At 38.0% G+C, this 18,616-nt stretch overlaps 1 protein-coding gene across 1 annotated transcript in view; it reads right to left on the reverse strand.

The window, feature by feature from the left end:
* LOC117672497 (uncharacterized) overlaps window positions 1–13,442 on the reverse strand; it is a 42,275-nt gene extending 28,833 nt beyond the window's left edge. Inside the window, exon 1 of the transcript XR_015731179.1 lies at window positions 13,371–13,442. The gene's annotated coding sequence lies outside the window, so the exon portion shown is untranslated. The remainder of the gene's footprint in view (window positions 1–13,370) is intronic.
* Between the last annotated feature and the right edge of the window lie 5,174 nt (window positions 13,443–18,616).

An 18,616-nucleotide genomic window follows, 5' to 3' on the forward strand; every position in this document is an offset into this window, starting at 1 on the left:
TTTATTTGGCCCCACCCCCAATGTATTGCTGCCTCCAGAGTCCCAGCTGATCGTCTAGAAGGAAAAAAACTGTTTAAACTCTTGCCGCGGGGCTTCAAAGGGCCACCCTACAGCTGATCAGTGTTAAAAGGCAGTGTGGTGGTAGACCGGTGCCTCCAAAAACAAATGGGTAGACCGGTGCCTCCAAAAACGAATGAGTAGACCGGTGCCTCCAAAAATGAATGGGTAGACTGGTGCCTCCAAAAACAAATGGGTAGACCAGTGCCTCCAAAAGCAAATGGGTAGACCAGTACAGCTCTGCAAGCAGTTAAAAGCCTGGTAGACCAGTACCGCTGCTAAATCCTAAAGAATACGCACTGTAAGCCGCCCTGAGTCTCCGGAGAAGGGCGGCATATAAATCAAATTAAATAAATAAATAAATAAATAAATTGTCACATGACCATCAAGCCACGCCCACAAAATAAGCCACGCCCACAGAACCTGTAGTAAAAAAATTTAGAACCCACCCCTGAAGTACAGAGTTGCACTTGAATAGCAAGTTAAAGAAAGACAGGCAAGAAAGATAACAATGAAGCCACATCTGTAACCTGCTGTATTCTCTTTTCTACCTTTAAAGGCTGAGCTAGATGTAATTTGTTACTTTTTTAATATTTTTTTTCCATTTGGCAATCTAATACGTGATTCCATTTATTTGTGCTCCTGAATTTCATATGACTCAGGTTTTATTAAAACAAAGTTTGCTATGTCTGTCAGAAATACTTAAAAAGAAACTCCCCGGGCAACCAAGCCTCCCAAGATTTATTATTAAATAGGTATGTGTTGCATTATGAACAAATAATTCATAAATGTGAGAATGAAACTCTCAATTGATTCAAATAAGATGCTGGGGTTCAAAGAACAGGGATATGCTTTCTTCATCAAAATACAGAAGAGGGGCAATCCATTATTTGTAGCCACAAAGTTGTATTGATTGAATGGATTTTTTTCTTATGTTATGCTGAGTAACTGATAATTTCAACCACTAAAGAATGAGGCCAGTTCAGGAAGATTTTGCACAAAATAAGAGACCCAGGCTTCTTCAATAAAGATGTATCTCCTTCATCTATGTCAATGGTGCAGATAATATATTTAACCCTTATGACTGCGTAGAATATTTGGAAGGAGAAATTTAGAACCCCTGCTGGCAAAGGCTTTTTGGCCAAAGAATGATCCCTGAAATATATTTGTATTTATTGCCTAAGTGCAAGCACGGCTATAATATATTCAGTGTTTCCCAACCTTGGAAGTTTCAAGACATGTGGACTTCAACTCCCAGAATTCCTCAGTCAACTTTGCTTCGAATTTAATTGAAATCCACACATCTTCAAGCTACTATGGTTGAGGAACTTTGTATTATATTATTTTATACCTGTATTATATGATTATATAGTATTATATAAACACTGTATTATGTGATTAGATTTATATGATTATATTATATGGTTGCACATAATGAAATGCAGGAGGCATACACAATCCCTCTGAGAGGGATTGTTTACCAGATTAACTTTGTACTTCCAAAACTCTTACATAGAGACATCAAAACTGGGTGCTGCCATGCCGTTCAACACACAAGTATTATTTCTTTTTTGCCTTGGTATCTATGATCTGCCTGTTGAGGGAAAGGATGTCTCACCAAAAATTCCAGCAGAACGTGCATGTAACAGAGCATGGCATGCAGGCAAGTCTTTATCAATCATAGCTGTTCTTCACCATTTTTTATTAAGGAAGGAGGAAACAGTGATAGTCCAGATGTTTCGAATGGCCAATAGTGAAGGTTATTAGCAGCTACCATTCTGCAACATCCTTAAGAAGATTTCATACAACTTTTTTTTGTTGCAATAGCTATTACTTTGAAGAGACGTCTTCATTACCGGTAGTCCTCAGCTTGTGACTATTCAGTCAGTGACACTTCCAAATTATGTCTATTGGTGGTGCACTATTGATGTGGTTCGACCAGTCCCAGCACCCCCACAGTCATGTGATCATGATCTGAGTGCTTGGCAACCCATTCGCAATTATAACTGATGTACCTCATGATCACATGAATGCTACTTGTACTTCCCTATGAAAGTTAATGGGGAAGCTGGCACGGATGGTTGCAAGTTGCTGAGGTAACTCTCCCCCGCCCACACTATCCCCCAACTCCTCTGCAATCATGCTGTGCTGGCCACGTGCGCACCCTCACATACCCTTGTGTACCTTTTGAACCTTGCCTTTTCTCCTGTGTACCCCCATGAACTCTCCCTGTTCTGTACCTTTATGCACTCTCCACTCCTGCATAGTGCCTCTTGCCCACCCCCTCACACTCAATTACACTCAGTCCAGCTTGTTCAACTATTGCACAGTTCCCTTGAACAGAACTCTTGCACACACTCTTGTACCCTCAGACATCCTCCCAGTGTCAATTTTCTGACAATGGTTATTTAACTTCAACCACACGCTCAGCAGAAACACAAGATGTACCATGTTTATCTGGAACAGTATTTCTTTAAAAGAAGCTTGATATTTTCACAGAGATGAGTCTACGACAGCATATTTATTATTAGATCTTTATGCAACAGAGGCTACCATTTGGATATTGTTAGAGATGGCAGTCTTCACATACATTAGCAAGAGAAATTATAGTGACTGATTATCAGTAAATGTCTATTGTTAAATGGGATTGTATATGTATCCATCTGTGGATGGAATGGCATCCATTATTGGACTGGATCCCTTCTCTTTTCCTACTAATGCATTAAAAATCCAGAGGAATGGGGGTGGGGGGGAATCTTCTAGGACAGTTTTGAATTATGGGAAGCTACAGAGGTAAGGAGAGCAAGAAGAAATCTTACTGTACAAGTGAAAGTAAAATATTTTTGAAAGCACACTGGTTAATGGGAATCTTTATTTATTATGCTACTAAGATTGATAGTGTTTTAAGGCTGTACAGTTTAGATTGAATTCTGTGCAAATGATCAACAGACTAACAGCTTAACAGCCTCACCAGTCATTAATGATATTGTACATGCTATCATTAACACTAATGGGCTGTAGATCAAGGCCCAAATGAAGCGAGAGCAGCTTTTTAGAAAGCAAAATCCAAAACACTGTAAAATACAGTGATAGCAACTGATTGTTAATATGCTGAAAAATTAAATGTACCACTCAATGGAATTCTGAAATTATATATATATCGGGAAACGACGAGAAAACTTTAAAAATGGTTGAGCATTTAAAAGTAGAAGAGATTTAAAGTGTTAGAACTTTGGATCATATATTTCAGGAGCATATTTCAACTACTGGAAGTTTGTATTTACCAGTTGCGCATTTAATCCATTTTCAGATAAGAGTTCCCCACAGTAACAAAACTCACAATGTGATCAAAAGGAAACATAGCTAGAGTTTTTTTTACCTCGTTTGAACTCTGCATTTTAGCAGCAAGCTTCTTGAAGTCCTCAAAACAAGAGTCTATCTTTGATTCTTTGCATCAAATCAAAATACCTAGCTAGTACACTGTTTAAATGGCATTTTTTCCAACATCTGCAGTATGTTGCTATGAAGATAAAAGGCTTAGCACGAGTTTTATCTGGAAAAATAACTGTAGAAGCCACAAGATATATGTATATTTTTAAAAATGATACAAAATAATAGAAAAGCCAGTTCTGCAGTTCAAGGCCTAACTCTAAAACTGTAGACTGGATTATGGACAAATGTTGTTTATTAATGTAGGAAGTTAGCACCCACCCCTTTCCTGGAAGAGTGAAATATTTTAGGAAATATGAAAAAGGCAGAATATTATATTTCCTTGGATAAGAAATGGAGAAGCATATTTTACAGACAAAGCAGCTCCCACCTTCCTGCCCCCCACCCTTTGTCAATGGGCCATTAAGGCTTGGGCCAGTCTATTCTACATAACAAAGATCTACCTCCTTCAGGCAGAGCCATAGTAGGAATTGCCAAAGATCCAACAAAGATAGGATTAGCCCTCTACACAATATCAGCAGAAACTCACCACATGTGACCTGGGAAGCACATATGACCATCAGCCAGCAAGGCTAGCTAAGACCCCCACCCCCTGGGAGTCTGACAACCAATCCGGATACTCTTTCGGGGGCCCAGGAAATGCAAAGCCAGAGAGAGCATAAAAACCCAAGGACTCCCTGTATCTGCCCCTTTTCTGTTCAGGAACTCAAGCCATGTGATCCTGTCCACCATTAAACCATCTTTCCAAGCAGTCTCCATGTCTCCAGTGTCTTTTTCCCCACTTGGAGCAGAACCTAGAAGGATATTTCTTCCAACATTAACATTTGAACTAGATTTCTATTTTGTGTAAAAGGAACTAGACAGGGTTTTCTAACAATGTAGACAGCTGTTTCAGAGTTGTTTTATCAACAGGTTATTTTCCAGCCCTGTTTTCCTCCTTCCCCCTATTTTTTTCTTTTTAAATTATTGTAAAAATCAATCCTGAAATTAATTTCCTAATATTCTTGTATTTGTACTTCTCTTAATTAGCTTAGCAAAAATAAATAAGTACGTAATTGCTGATTACATATGTAAAGTCATCTGAGTCAAGTTTATTTAGAAGCAAAGTGTAAAATTATACATGTAAATGATTTTCTATGTTTACAGAATATTTTATCTCAATGTAAATATTCCAAAATACAATTTATCTTGTACTAATATGCATCTTACTGTATGTTGATACATTCTGAATCCAAAATTGCACTGCCACATCAGAGAACTGATGGTAGCACATGGTAGAAGTCATATTTTGTGAGTTCTGCCCCTTTCTAGAGCTATATCTGGAGTAGACTTTATCATTAGAAAGAATTCTAATGTGAATGCTTAGAGCTCCCTCGATAGATATAAAGAAAAGCAGATCTTCCCAATCCAGATCAATGTGTGAGAACTGTGATTGTAGAACAGTCAATTGTTCAACTAGACAAGCTATTATTTCACAGAAAGGCAAAAGCATGGCGAGTCATGAAGCAATCTTAATTAAGATCATGAACCAATCCTAAAAATGTCAGTTAGCAAATGTCTTCACACTTTCCCATTCTTCTGCTTTTCTTTTTGCTTCTTCTTGCTCTGTCTCTCCATTTGGAACCAGCTTTGATATCCCAAAATGCTATTCGAGTTTCAAGCTACTACGTTTATCCCGTCAGTTAGGTTAAACATGCTTATAACTAACCTTCCATACATATGTGGTACACATAGAAATCACATTTATAACTTGTTGATATTCACATTTTGATTCAATTGTTTGATCAAACATATACTGGCTCTGAAAGACCAAGCAAATGAGTGACACCATAGCCATTTATTTTCATACACCTAAAACAGTGTACAAGTTATATCCAAACCTGGACTGTGAATCCAAGTACGCACATAGATACATACATACATACATACATACATACATACATACATACATACATACATTTAATATACTGCATTAAACAGCTTATTCATTAGTTTATAAATTGCCCAGATCCTTTCTGCAGAATTCATGATTATATAATAAATCAGCTCTGAAAATCATGACAACCTGAAATACAGTAGTAAACTTTATTTACCTTTTTAAAAAATCACTTTTGGTAATACACAAGAACCAAAATAAGTTTAGCTGATTAATCTAAGAAATAAAGCCAGCACCCCAATTGCAGTTCGGGAAAAAGTTTATGTAGGTGGACACACTGTTTCCAACACAAAACCAGGTTTCTCCGTAAGAGGAAATGTGTGTGACGATTGGTGTTCTACTGTTCTCACAATATAAAAATGCAATAATATGATTTTGAATACTGCTAATTTTCTGTCTAGAGAGATAATGGAGGAAGAAACATTTTTGATCTGTGGTTTTAGATTTGGAAAATGCATGCATAAGATGGTTGTATATTATCTATATATCATGAGCAATCTGTACTATCACATATTTTTAAGCCAACTAAATGTTTATGTGCAAATCATTGCTTCTGGTTAATTAAATGAACAGATTGTGTTTGCTAATTTATTTATTTTTAATTGCTGTGAGATATTCTCAGCAAAATAGGAAGAAACAAAGCTGCTATATTTCATTTGTTCAAATAAACTGCAACATGAAATATATATAGCAAGTCAGATTACATTAGGATGATCATACATAATCAAGTTCTTCATTTTTTGTAATTGAAACTTAATGAGTGATGGCCACCAAGTTTTACATTTTTCTTAGTAGCTTGAATTATGTTTTATGCTGATAGAGAATGAATTATTCTGATTACTCTCTCATTTAGTCCATTTCTAAGTGGAAAACAAATCCATCACGGTTTTGGAAATTTATTTAAACAAATGTGCATTATACTCAATATTTTACATGTTAAATATGGCCAAGATTTAGATTTTGGTTAATTCTGCTTTAAAAAAAAAACTTATAGGATTTTACATTATTTAATATACTGTAGTTAGTTCTTAAAGTGAAATGTAGGTTCCTGATAGAGCACAGATACATAACCAGCCACCAAGCATTGCACATGGCACACTAGTCTCCTTGTACTCCTTTCCCTGGCTAAAATCAACAGCATAATTTCCAGATGTTTTGCATTATGAAACATATAAAAAAGTATACTTTTTTATATGTTTTATATGTGATGTTCCAGTGCCTGGAAGCGGTGCGGATCTGGATGGGGAGGAACAGGCTTCGGCTCAACCCTGCTAAGACCGAGTAGCTATGGGTACCAGCATCTCGGTCTGATCAAGAGATTTCATCTTTGGTCATAGGGGATGACCTATGTCATCCCCTGTAGACAGAGCGCGCAACTTGGGTGTCCTCCTGGACTCACGGCTAAACTTGGAAGATCATGTAATGGCCGTAACCAGGGGGGCATTCGCCCAGGTTCGCCTGGTGCGCCAGTTGCACCCCTATTTGGACCTAGATGCTCTACACATGGTTACTCATGTGCTTGTCACCTCCCGTATTGACTACTGCAATGCCCTCTACATGGGGCTGCCCTTGAAGACCACTTGGAGGCTTCACCTGGTGCAGAATGCGGCCGCACGGGTTGTGATGTTACACCTTTCCTACGCGACTTGCATTGGTTGCCGGTTGCCCTCCAAGTGAGATTTAATATGGCTTAGGCCCGGGATATTTGGGGGGCCATCTGCAGCCAGCAACAGTCGCCCATCGCCTGGTGCATTCCCACAGAGAGGACCTCCTCAGGGTGCCATCGGCCAGACAGTGTCGGCTGGCAACCCCCAGGGGGAGAGCTTTCTCTGTGGGCACACCTACCCTTTGGAATCAACTGCCCCTGGAGCTCCAGATGGCCCCCAACCTCTGCTCTTTCTGTCGCGATCTGAAAACATGGCTGTTTCGTTTGGCTGGCCTGGACTGATGGGGTTTTAATTTTTAACTTGTTAGTCTTAATTGTACTTTTAACTGTTAAATTATGAGATTTGGATTTAATTTCTTTTAACTTTTTCATTAGATGTTTTTTACTGTTGTGAGCCGCCCTGAGTCCGGCTGGAGATAGGGTGGCATATAAATCTCATTAATAATAATAAATAAATAAATAAATAATACTGTGGGCCCTACAATACGCATTGGTAGTACAAGGGTTTAAGGCACCCTGTTATTAAGCTGCTTAAGACCAGCTGCCTGCAATTACTGCAGGGTTCGAATCTCGCCAAGGCTCAAGGTTGACTCAGCCTTCCATCCTTTCTAAGGTAGGTGAAATGAGGAGTTTGTGGGGGCAATAAGCTGACTTTGTATAAATATACAAAAGGATGAAGGCTATTGCTGAGCACATTGTAAGCCGCCCTGAGTCTTCGGAGAAGGGCGGCATATAAATCAAATTAAAAAAAAAAAAAAAAATTAGAGAAAGGTAAAATTGCTTCCCCCATATCCAGGAAAGGAACAGAAAATCTCAGCTCCACTCATGTATAAGATGCTGCCACCCTCACCAACCAACCATCACCTATGTATCCTTCACCAAATTGACTGAAAGAACAGAGTAGGCCAACGTGCTCCTTAAATAGAAAACAAATTCTTGCTTTTGACTAAATCAAGGAAAGGGTATAAAACAGGGAGGCATCAGCATCGTAACAGAGAAGATAGGTAAAGGTAAAGGTTCCCCTTGCACATATGTGCTAGTTGTTCCTGACACTAGGGGACAGTGTTCATCTCCATTTCAAAGCCAAAGAGCCAGCGCTGTCTGAAGATGTCTCTGTGGTCATGTGGCCGGCATGACTAAATGCCAAAGGTGCACAGAATGCTGGTACCTTCCCATCAAAGGTGGTCCCTATTTTTCTACTTGCATTTTTTACGTGCTTTCGAACTGCTAGGTTGGCAGAAGCTGGGACAAGTAACGGGAGCTCACCCTATTACTCCATTAGATGTTACAAGGAGAAAGAGGGGGCATCGTCTATTCCTGTGAAATATACAAAACACAGTGGGAGTTTTCAGAAACCCCCCACTTACACCCCCCCACCCCGTTCATTGCTTGCTGGTGTGCCCAGCATTTTTTTGTACAGTACAAAGTTTTCTTGCTAGTAACATTCTACTAATTATATATTTCAGCCCCTCACCTCTCTACATTACTTGACTCAGAAATTAATTTAGCTCTGGTTATTTCTACTCTGCCTCCCAGAGAAGCCTAGAAATCAAATTATAACCCAATCCAATGCAAAATGCCTAGGTCTGAATTGCTTTCAAAGTTATTGCCTCAATATGTAAGGTAAGACCCAAGCACAAAGCAGATATTAGGTATGGTAATTCGTATTTGAAATTCTCCCCCTCCCTTTTTCTCCTTTCTTTCTATAGTTTCTTGTGCAGTTATTTCTCTGCTATGTAACACAATTCAAGTGTCTTCCTGCTGGTGCTTCTGCCTTAGGCCAACTGTATTTGTAAATTTTACTTGATATTTCCCAAACTCTGCCTCAGTTTGGTCATGGTGGATAGGGTCCCCATCTCCTTTTCTTCCCCTATCATTTAACAGGGAGGAGACACCTGAAAGTCTGCTTTTTTTTCTCTCTCCTGAAAACTGATAAAAGGATGAAATATGGCCTTTAGTCCAACAGACTCAATAAAGCCATTCATAGGTCAATATAATTAAAAGCAAAACACAGATTCAAAGCAATGATGCACAATGTCACAGAAACAGGATATCAGAAGAGTGTTATTGAAGTAGTGGCATAGGGTGAATTTCTTCAATTCTCCTTCTGCATCCTGTTTTACAAAAATAGCTAAATCGATATCTCTCACATTCTCATTCTGTGAAGGGTAAAAGTAAAGGCTTCCCTCGCACATATATGCTAGTCGTTCCTGACTCTAGGGGGCAGTGCTCATCTCCGTTTCAAAGGCGAAGAGTGGGCGCTGTCCGAAGACGTCTCCGTGATCATGTGGCCAGCATGACTAAACCCAAAGGCACATGGAACGCTGTTACCTTCCCACCAAAGGTGGTCCCTATTTTTCTATTTGCATGTTTTACATGCTTTTGAACTGCTAGGTTGGCAGAAGCTGGGACAAGTAACGGGAGCTCAACCCGTTACGCACTAGGGATTCAAACCACTGAACTGCCAACCTTTCGATTAACAAGCTCAGCATCTTAGCCACTGAGCCAGCGCGTTCCTCTGTGAAGGGTACAAGTCTTCAAATCACAAGTTAGGAAACTGAATTTAGTTATTTTTCTACATGCAACAGAAAAATCTCACAAATGCTTCTTGTTTTCCTGACAATAAATTTATAACAGTAATAAGTGAACAATTTGCTACCCTATTTCTTAACACCTGAGCTCAAGAGCCTAAGACAGCTGTCTCATTCTATCTAATAATATGGCTCTCATTCCTTCGTTTCTTAGGTAATCTCTCTCCAGAGTTCAGAGCTGCAGGTTATCTGCAGTGGAGATATTTATTCCTTCAGTTTACTTGTATTTTCTCCTTTCCACTAACAGAATCTGTACACATATTTGCAGTGTTTTCATTTCAATATGATTCAATCGAAAACTGCTATCTGATACTTTGTGGATGGTGCTTTTACCAAGAGAAGCAATGAATGTGATTTTGGCACTGATTTGCTGTCCAAACTTGAATGTGATGTTGTATAAAAAGTATATCAATTTAACTTTGTCCTGGACAATGCGATTCCATGTGTTTGTGGTTGAACTTGTTTAAAAATAATGATATCAATTTTTATATACGGTAGAAGTAAGCATTATATCTGTATTTAGTAATGCAATTTGGGATTCTCAGTATTCATTTATTGTTTAGATCATGTAAATTTTTCACTTTGTCTCATTTTTGCTTTTTTTCTCATGTTACTTTGGCAGTTTGGTTAGGGTTTTTATATTTTGCTTTGTTTAATATGCATTAACATGTTTTGGGGATTTCATTTTTTCCTTGTAGTTGAAAGCAATATAAAAAGCAGCAAGGCATTTTTTAAAAGATCTGAATTTATATACAGTCTTTGCAGAACTGCTCTGGTGCTTACGCACATAAGGAAATCAGTAAGTGCAAAAATGCCAGACATCTGGATGTTGTGGCAAACTGCAGTTAATCCTGAAAAGTTAACTTACAGTGCAGTCCTTCGCTTTTTTATTTACAATTAAGCCTACTGATTTTTACTCCCCCAGCTAAATGAGTATAGGATTGCATTGTTACAATGGAATACAATTAAATAAGGGTCAGAATAGCCCTATAAAACAGAAGTGAGAAGAGGCAAAATAATTTTCAACAGAAAAGAATATATGTAAGATCAGGATTGAACTGTGAAGTTCTTGGTGCACTGTGAACTTGTTTGTTTGTTTGAAGATGTTTCATTACATGACTAAGAGCAATTAAGAAGAGCAACTAAGATGATTAAAGTCCTGGAGACCAAAAACAGCTGCAGGAATTGAGCATGGCTAGTTTAGAGAAAAGAAGGATTGGGGTGACATGATAGCAGGATTCCAGTATTTGAGGGGCTGCCACAAAGAAGAGGGGGGCCAACTTATTTGCCAAAGCACCAGAAGAAACAATGGATAGAAATTAATCAACGAGAGAAGCAATCTGGAATTAAGGAGAAACAGTCTAACAATGAGAACAATTAACCAATGGAAAAGCTTGCCTTCAGAAGTTGTGGGTGCTTCATTACTGGAGGTTTTTAAGAAGAGATTGGAGAGACACTTGTCTGAAATGTTATAAGGTCTCCTGCTTGAGCAGGGGGTTGCACTAAGTCACTTCCAGCTCTATTCTGATTGATTAGGTAACCTCACCAGTGCTAGCGAGTGTGGAGTTTATTCCTTGTTTATATAAAATAGCTTGCCATTGCCAGTGTTGATAGGGCTGCGGTTTTCTCCTTGATAGTTCCTTAGACTATTGTTTTCTGCTTGATTGATTGGTATTAATTGTGGCTTATCTGAGTGTTGTTTGCTGGAGAAGATGTATTCTGGTCTTTTTATTTCCTTTTAGCTTTTTTGTTTAAAATATGTCTCTATTGATGTCTGATTTGTCTGAATGCTAAGTTTCCAAGATTTTCCTGGCATTTTTGGACAATCAAGCAGAAAACAATACCACAACTCTACCAACACTGGAAGGGCAAATTATTGTATATAAACAGGGAACAACTGTTCCCTGTTTATATACAATAAACATTGATGCCACTCACTAGCAGGTAATGCTACTTAGTCAGGTAATGAAACATCTGCAAGCAAACAAACAAACTCAGAGCGCACCAAGGACTTAACGGTTAAACCCTGAGCTACATTTATTAGTGACTGAATTTAATTTAAACAAGGAAATCTGATCATAACCAGCGCTGTAGTGTAATAAACACTATTGTTTGACTGGTACATCCCATAACCAAATAGTTAGGCGGCTGTTGTAACTGAATGTTGTTCATAAAGACATTAAGCCAAGGGTTCTTAAACTTTGCAATTCCATAACCCTCCCAACTAAAACTAAAGCTACAGTATAAAAAGTAAATAAAACCCGCTATAATTGGCAGATGGTTTTATGACACTTGTAACCCTAAGTTGTTTGTAAATATTGTGAATATCCAGAAGATTCAGTTTGAAAATCCCTGGATTACATGGAATTTCAGTTGGCACAGACTGTTTTTATATGCTTCAAGAATCATTCTGGAATATATTGGATGAAATCTGGGATCTGCGAAGAACACAAATAATAGCATTTATTCACTCATTCATTCATAGCAGAGCCAGGCTTCCAAATACTAAAGCAGTTAATAGTATTCAAAACAGATGACAGAATCATCTGTCAGTGTTATTCCAGTAGAACTCAGGACCACCCAATGAAATTGACTGACATGGTCTGACAAAAAAAAGGAAGGGAAATAATAGATGGATGGAATTCCTGTTGTGGGTTGGGGGGAAGAGCATTAGAGAAAACACAGACTATTTGGGATGAGATAAAAAGAAGTGAAGGATTTTTAAAAAATCATCAGAAAAATTGAATATTTCTCATCAAATTAAACTTTTACAGCAACAGCTATCAATGCTAACAGTAAAAGAGGAGCCTTGGTAGCACAGTGGACTAATGCACTGTTATTAACATCTGCTGCTTGCAATTACTGCAAGTTCAAATCCCACCAGACTCAAGGTTGACTCAGCCTTCCATCCTTTCAAAGGTAGGTAAAATGAGGACCCAGATTGTGGGGGCAATAAGCTAAATATACAAAAGTATGAAGGCCATTGCTTAACGCATTGTAAGCCGCCCTGAGTCTCCGGAGAAGGGCGGCATATAAATTAAAGCAAAAAAAAAAAAAAATGGAAATAAAAATGAACAATGTAAAAAAAATAGAATTCGCAAATAAACCAGAGAAATGGCTAGCATATAAAGTAAGAAAGGAAAAAGAAAAGAAAATGCATAAGGACTTCAAGATGGAGACACAGTATTAGCAGATAATGTAGCTAAACAAAAGATATTTTACCAGTACTATTCTAATCTGTATAAAAGACATGATATCTCTTTGGAGAAAAATATATGAATATTTAAAAAAATATCTACCAAGGATTACAGAAAAACAAAGACAGGTTATGAATGGACCCATATTAAGGAAGTTTCCAAATTTATATTTTTTAAAAAGATTAAACCAGGAAAATTACCAGGACCAGATGGATTATCAGGTTCTTATTATAAATGTTTTGAGAATGAACTTTTACAATCTCTGATGCATTTTTTACATGGAGGAAAGATACCAGAGACTTGGAAAGAGGCTAATATAATACTAATACCTAAAGAGGGACAATATTTCACTTTAACAAGAAATTATTAACCAATATCATTATTTAATGATTATAAATTGTTCAAAATGATCATAGTCAATAGACTAAATTAATTTTGCAAGAATTTGCTCTTGAAAGAACATGGGTTCTTACCTACAAGACAGTTTGCTCTTGGAGCAACATGGGTTCTTACCTACAAGACAGTTAAAAGACAATATCAGAATTGTGATGGACATTCTAGAATGGTTGGAACAGCATAATGAAAAACAAGCCGCATTAATTATTTCAGATGTAGAGAAAGTGTCAGACCCAAGGAATCAAGTGAAAGAGTGTATGATAAAAATGGGTTAAAATTTAGTTACAATAAACAAATGGGAGAATGGAAGACTATGTGGATGAGAGAACTGAGAACTGAGATTTCTTACATTCTGAGATTTATAATCTTAGATTTTTTTAATAAAATTATAATTTTATAACTATATGTTAGAATATGTAACCAGAAAAAATGTATATAATGTATAAAGGTACTTTGGATTTATGTTGGAAATGTGCACAACAAGAAGGTACATTTTACCATAAAAAAGCTACATACATTGAATCAGAAGATAAATAACCAGAAGTGCTTTTTTGGAATTCATGGACAAATAGTTGTAACTTTGTTTTTGTATATAATAACTGTAGTATGATTATGATGTACAAAGGTGGAAAGACTTTTGTCTTTACTCACACTGGAGGAATGGTTAGTGAAGATGATGGAAATTGCAGAGATGGCCAAAATGACATCTTTGATTACAGAAACAACATTGTGTTTAATGCTGACTGGAAACTCCTTATGGATTTTTTTTGCATGAAACAGAAATAAATAAATTTATGATATAAGGTTTTTATGATTAGAAAAAAAATTAGAAAAAATTATAGAAAAATAATGAAATTTATTCCGCAACCATAGAATAAGAGATTAACACATATAATTGCTGTATAAGAAAATCCTTCCTTCCTTCCTTCCTTCCTTCCTTCCTTCCTTCCTTCCTTCCTTCCTTCCTTCCTTCCTTCCTTCCTTCCTTCCTTCCCTCCCTCTTTCTTTTCTTTTCTTTTTTCCTAAATATTACTTTCGATTACTTTTTCTTATTTAAAATCCTAATAAAGTTATCTAAAAGAAAAAGAACACTAACTTCCATGGCTTTATGATAGGCCCGCCTATATTCACAGAAGAGAGGCCAATCAACAGCTATTAGCCATTATAGCTAAATGGGCTTTTCTCTTTCAGAAACAATAGGACAGATGGCAGGGCAGCTGCTGTTGCTTGCCATGTGTAAGAAGGAACTGCTTGTCATCTGATCCTGTAAACAGAGACACTACAAACCCCGGCCCTTCAGAGAATATGCTTGATTTATTTTACCAAGCTGTGGGCTGCATTTAAAACTCCTGCTGATTTTGGTTAGATTTAGTAAACTATAGTGAATGATTTGCTTGCTAAAGAGCCTGCATTCAATGTATGTCATCTCTAGGTAGGATTAAAAAAAATCTGGAGAAGCCCTGGAGAGCTGCTGCCAGTTGTGTGGACAGTTTTGAACCTGAAAGGCAAGTGGCCTGATATTTAAAGAGCTTCTTGTGAATTTTTAAATAATTCACACGGAGGCACTATGTTGTGGTGGCCAAGCAGTGTTAAATTGGAATGTGGAAAAGCTACCTTAATGTCCACATTCTGAAAGTTCAGTGGATGGCCTGAGAATACCATTCCTTCTTAACCCAAAGTATGAGACACAGGGAATAAGCATTTATATTGAACTTCTTCACATATAATGTTGTACTTACCACTCTAGTGTTCTTCCAAGACATGACTACAAAATAAAAAAACACCCTATTAACCTATCAAGAAGCCTTCATAGGAAAGGCAGAATGTAATGTGTGCCCCCATAAAAGAAAAGTCTTCCCATCTCTCTCTCTCTCTCTCTCTCTCTCTCTCTCTCTCTCTCTCTCTCTCTCTCTCTCTCTCTCTCTGTGTGTGTGTGTGTGTGTGTTGCTTGGTCCAGAATAATATTCTGGCTTCTCAACTGCTCAGCAGTTTCTCCCATAAATAATTTCCAAAGTAATTTCTGGCACAAAAAGGATATGAAAGGGGGGAAAAAATCAATATACTTACTGGATGCATACAAGCTCTTGAATCACAGCACAGCACATTTTCCCCAAGTAAAGTGTTGTGTATGTATGTTTAATTCTCAAAAGCCTGTTAGAAAAGGAGGCATAAATTGTATTTTGTAATGACAGAACATGGAGTTAATAATTAGTAGGAAAATGATTTGAATTTTTTTGCAGCATTCATGAATTCTCAGTAACCCTGAGCTCCAAAAGGCAATATTTATGATCAGAGGTGGGATTCACTTAATTTCTCTACCGGTTTTCAAATGTGAGCGCGCGCACATGCGCAGTAGTTGCGCATTACTTCCGGGCGGGTGGGTGGAGCCTCCCACAGTCGCCGCTACCAGTTTGCGCGATCTGGACAGAACCAGCTGAATCCCACTACTGTTATGATGCATGCCACCCAGAGTCACTTATTGAGCATCTATAGAAATCAAATAAATAAATAAATAGTTTCCCCAATATATTTCTGATTTCAGTACACAGAGTAGGAAAACAGATGAAAAGGACATGTTTTCTTTTGAAGAATTTACCATTTAAGTGTCACACAAATAACCAGAGAATCAATCAGACTAAGAGTACAAAGAGAAAGAATAAACCATTGCTTTCATTCAAAACTTGGCATGGGAACAAGGGGGATATATCAAAGCTTTGGGGAAAAATATTGTTATAAGAAGTGACTGTATGGAAGAAACATCATAGATGCTGAGTGGGAGTTCTAAAACTATTGGGATAACAAACATGAAAAGGTAAAGAAATTGACTGTGAGAGAGCAGGAGGTCTTCAGCTGATGGAAAGTGGTGAAATAAGGGTCATGGAAGGAAAAAGAGCCACATGTGGAGTTTAAAGGTAAGGTTAAAGAGCTTAATAAAAGAATGCCAGGTGCTTAGACCTACCATGTGAATTTTGTCAGGCAGATTCAGTGAATCTCATTCCCTCTTGTCAAGCCCTTCTGCATCTGTCTTGGCAGCCTGTTCTAGTTTAAAGGCATGAGCACCAGGCACAGCTTCTGATGTGGGGAGGTGACAAAATCTTTAGCTCAGAAATATCACAAAATGGGGAGAAGAAGAGATAAAATGTGAGAAAAGAAATACCGTAGAATCCAGAGAGAATAAATCAGTGGTGGGATTCACTACTGGTTCTGAGGGCGTGGCTTGGTGGTCATGGCAGGGGAAGGATACTGTAAAATCTCCATTCCCACCCCACTCCAGGGGAAGGATACTGTAAAATCCTCATTTCCTCCCGATCAGCTGGGACTCGGGAGGCAGAGAATAGATGGGGCTGGGGCCAGGCAGAAGTGATATTTGCCAGTTCTCCAAACTACTCAAAATTTCCGCTATTGATTCTCCAGAACTGGTCAGAACCTGCTGAATACCACCTCTGGAATAAATTGAAGGTGTGACAGCTTGCACATTAATCTCAGAATATGTGTACCGCCATCAAAGCCATTGTTCACAGCAATGGTGGGATTCAGCCAGTTCGCACCACTTTGGGAGAACCAGTTGTTAACTTTCTGAGCAGTTTTTTGGAAGAAATCATTAGGGCAGAGAACTGGTTGTTACATTATCTAAATCCCACGACTGGTTCACAGGCTATTAGCGTAAACACCACAAACACCATTTTAAAATGAAAGAGGAGCCCGACTTGAGCAGACAAAACAGCAAACTTGCGATTTTGTTTTAAATCAGTAAGGTTACAGGAGTGGTGCAGCTTTGCTCTTGCAGCTCTTGGCTGGAGAAGGCTGCAGTTATGGAGTGTCTGATGCTGTAATTCAATGCAGAAACATCCATCCATGTGTAAAAGGAAGCAAGGTTTTCATTGAAGAAAAAAATAACTAAACTTATTACATACTATAACAGCAGTTCAGGTGAAATTGGAAGAGTTGCCAAATGACAGATAAAGTTAGCTTGATCTGACCATGGGCTGAATATATAGATCTTGGGCAAGTCATACTAGTACCTCAGATGCTTTGTTTTACTCAAATGATAATATGCATGTAGAAGCATCAAACTGACTTACAGTAAGTGTTATTGCTCATAACAAATGATGGTTTATATGCGTCTAATGTTTTTTTTTTAATTCAGCAAGTAGACTCTCATCATGTGACCTCTTCTTTACTATGCAGGTTTCTGCAGAGTCTAATGTTGCAAGGTGATGGAAATACCCAGCCAATTTGAAGAAAGGTGCCAGATTGCTCATTAGAAACAGGTAATTAAATCGGTTTCTAAATACATAAAGTTGTTAAATCCCATTTAGTTCTGTGAGCCAATCAATCCTAAAGGCTGTTCCAGAGGATTCAAGAAAAGGAGAAGAAACTGTGGATTTAAAAAAAAAAAACCATAATGTTAAACTGCAAGAAGGGAAGGAAAAAAATGGATTAGAATTCTCTCCACCGTTCCCCTTTACTTGGGCCCTTAGAAAATAGGTGTATCAATATTTCTGGTCTTACTTCTAGACATCTGTATATTTCAATCTTATATGAAACATCCTACAGTTCTTGTTTTCCTTTGTTGTTGTTATCTATCTATCTATCTATCTATCTGGCCACATTAGGTAATTTTTCAAACAAAGGAAACCATGATAAAGGCAGCATTGTGACTACTTTTCTATGGATGAAAAATTGCCAAATACATTTAAAAAGAATGTAAGAACTCATGGCAGGTGGACTAAGGCAGTCGTAGAATGGGTTCTACTCAGAAGTGGGTTTCAGCAGGTTCTGACCAGTTCTGGAGAACCGGTAGTGGAAATTTTGAGTAGTTTGGAGAACCGGTAGTAAAAATTCTGATTAGCCCTGCCCCCATCTATTCTCTGCCTCCCAAGTCCCAGGTGACAGGGAGGAAATGGGAATTTTGCAGTAACCTTCCCCTGGATTGGGGTGGGAATGGAGATTTTACAGTATCCTTCCCCTGCCATGCCCACCAAGCCATGCCACGCCCACCAAGTAACACCCGCAGAACCGGTAGTAAAAAATTTTGAAACCCACCACCGATTCCACTTGATAAAAAGTCTCCACAAGAGATCTAAAACAAGATGGATTGACCACATCAGCAAGTATTGTGGACCCAATTGGCAAAAGAAAGCTCCAGACCGTATTGGTTGGAAACATGCACTACATCATCCTGTAGTGGATTGACAATGTCTAGAACAATATATTTTTTTTTTAAATCTAGCTAAACATAACTAAAATAAGTCATACTGGATCAAACTCTTTACTTGCTTTCATTCAATATCTAGCTCCTATCCGAGCTCAATGAAGTGCC

This window comes from Pantherophis guttatus, chromosome 1 (genome assembly GCF_059756535.1).
Source record: "Pantherophis guttatus breed Tessera chromosome 1, ASM5975653v1, whole genome shotgun sequence".
Classification (NCBI taxonomy): Eukaryota; Metazoa; Chordata; class Lepidosauria; order Squamata; family Colubridae; genus Pantherophis; species Pantherophis guttatus.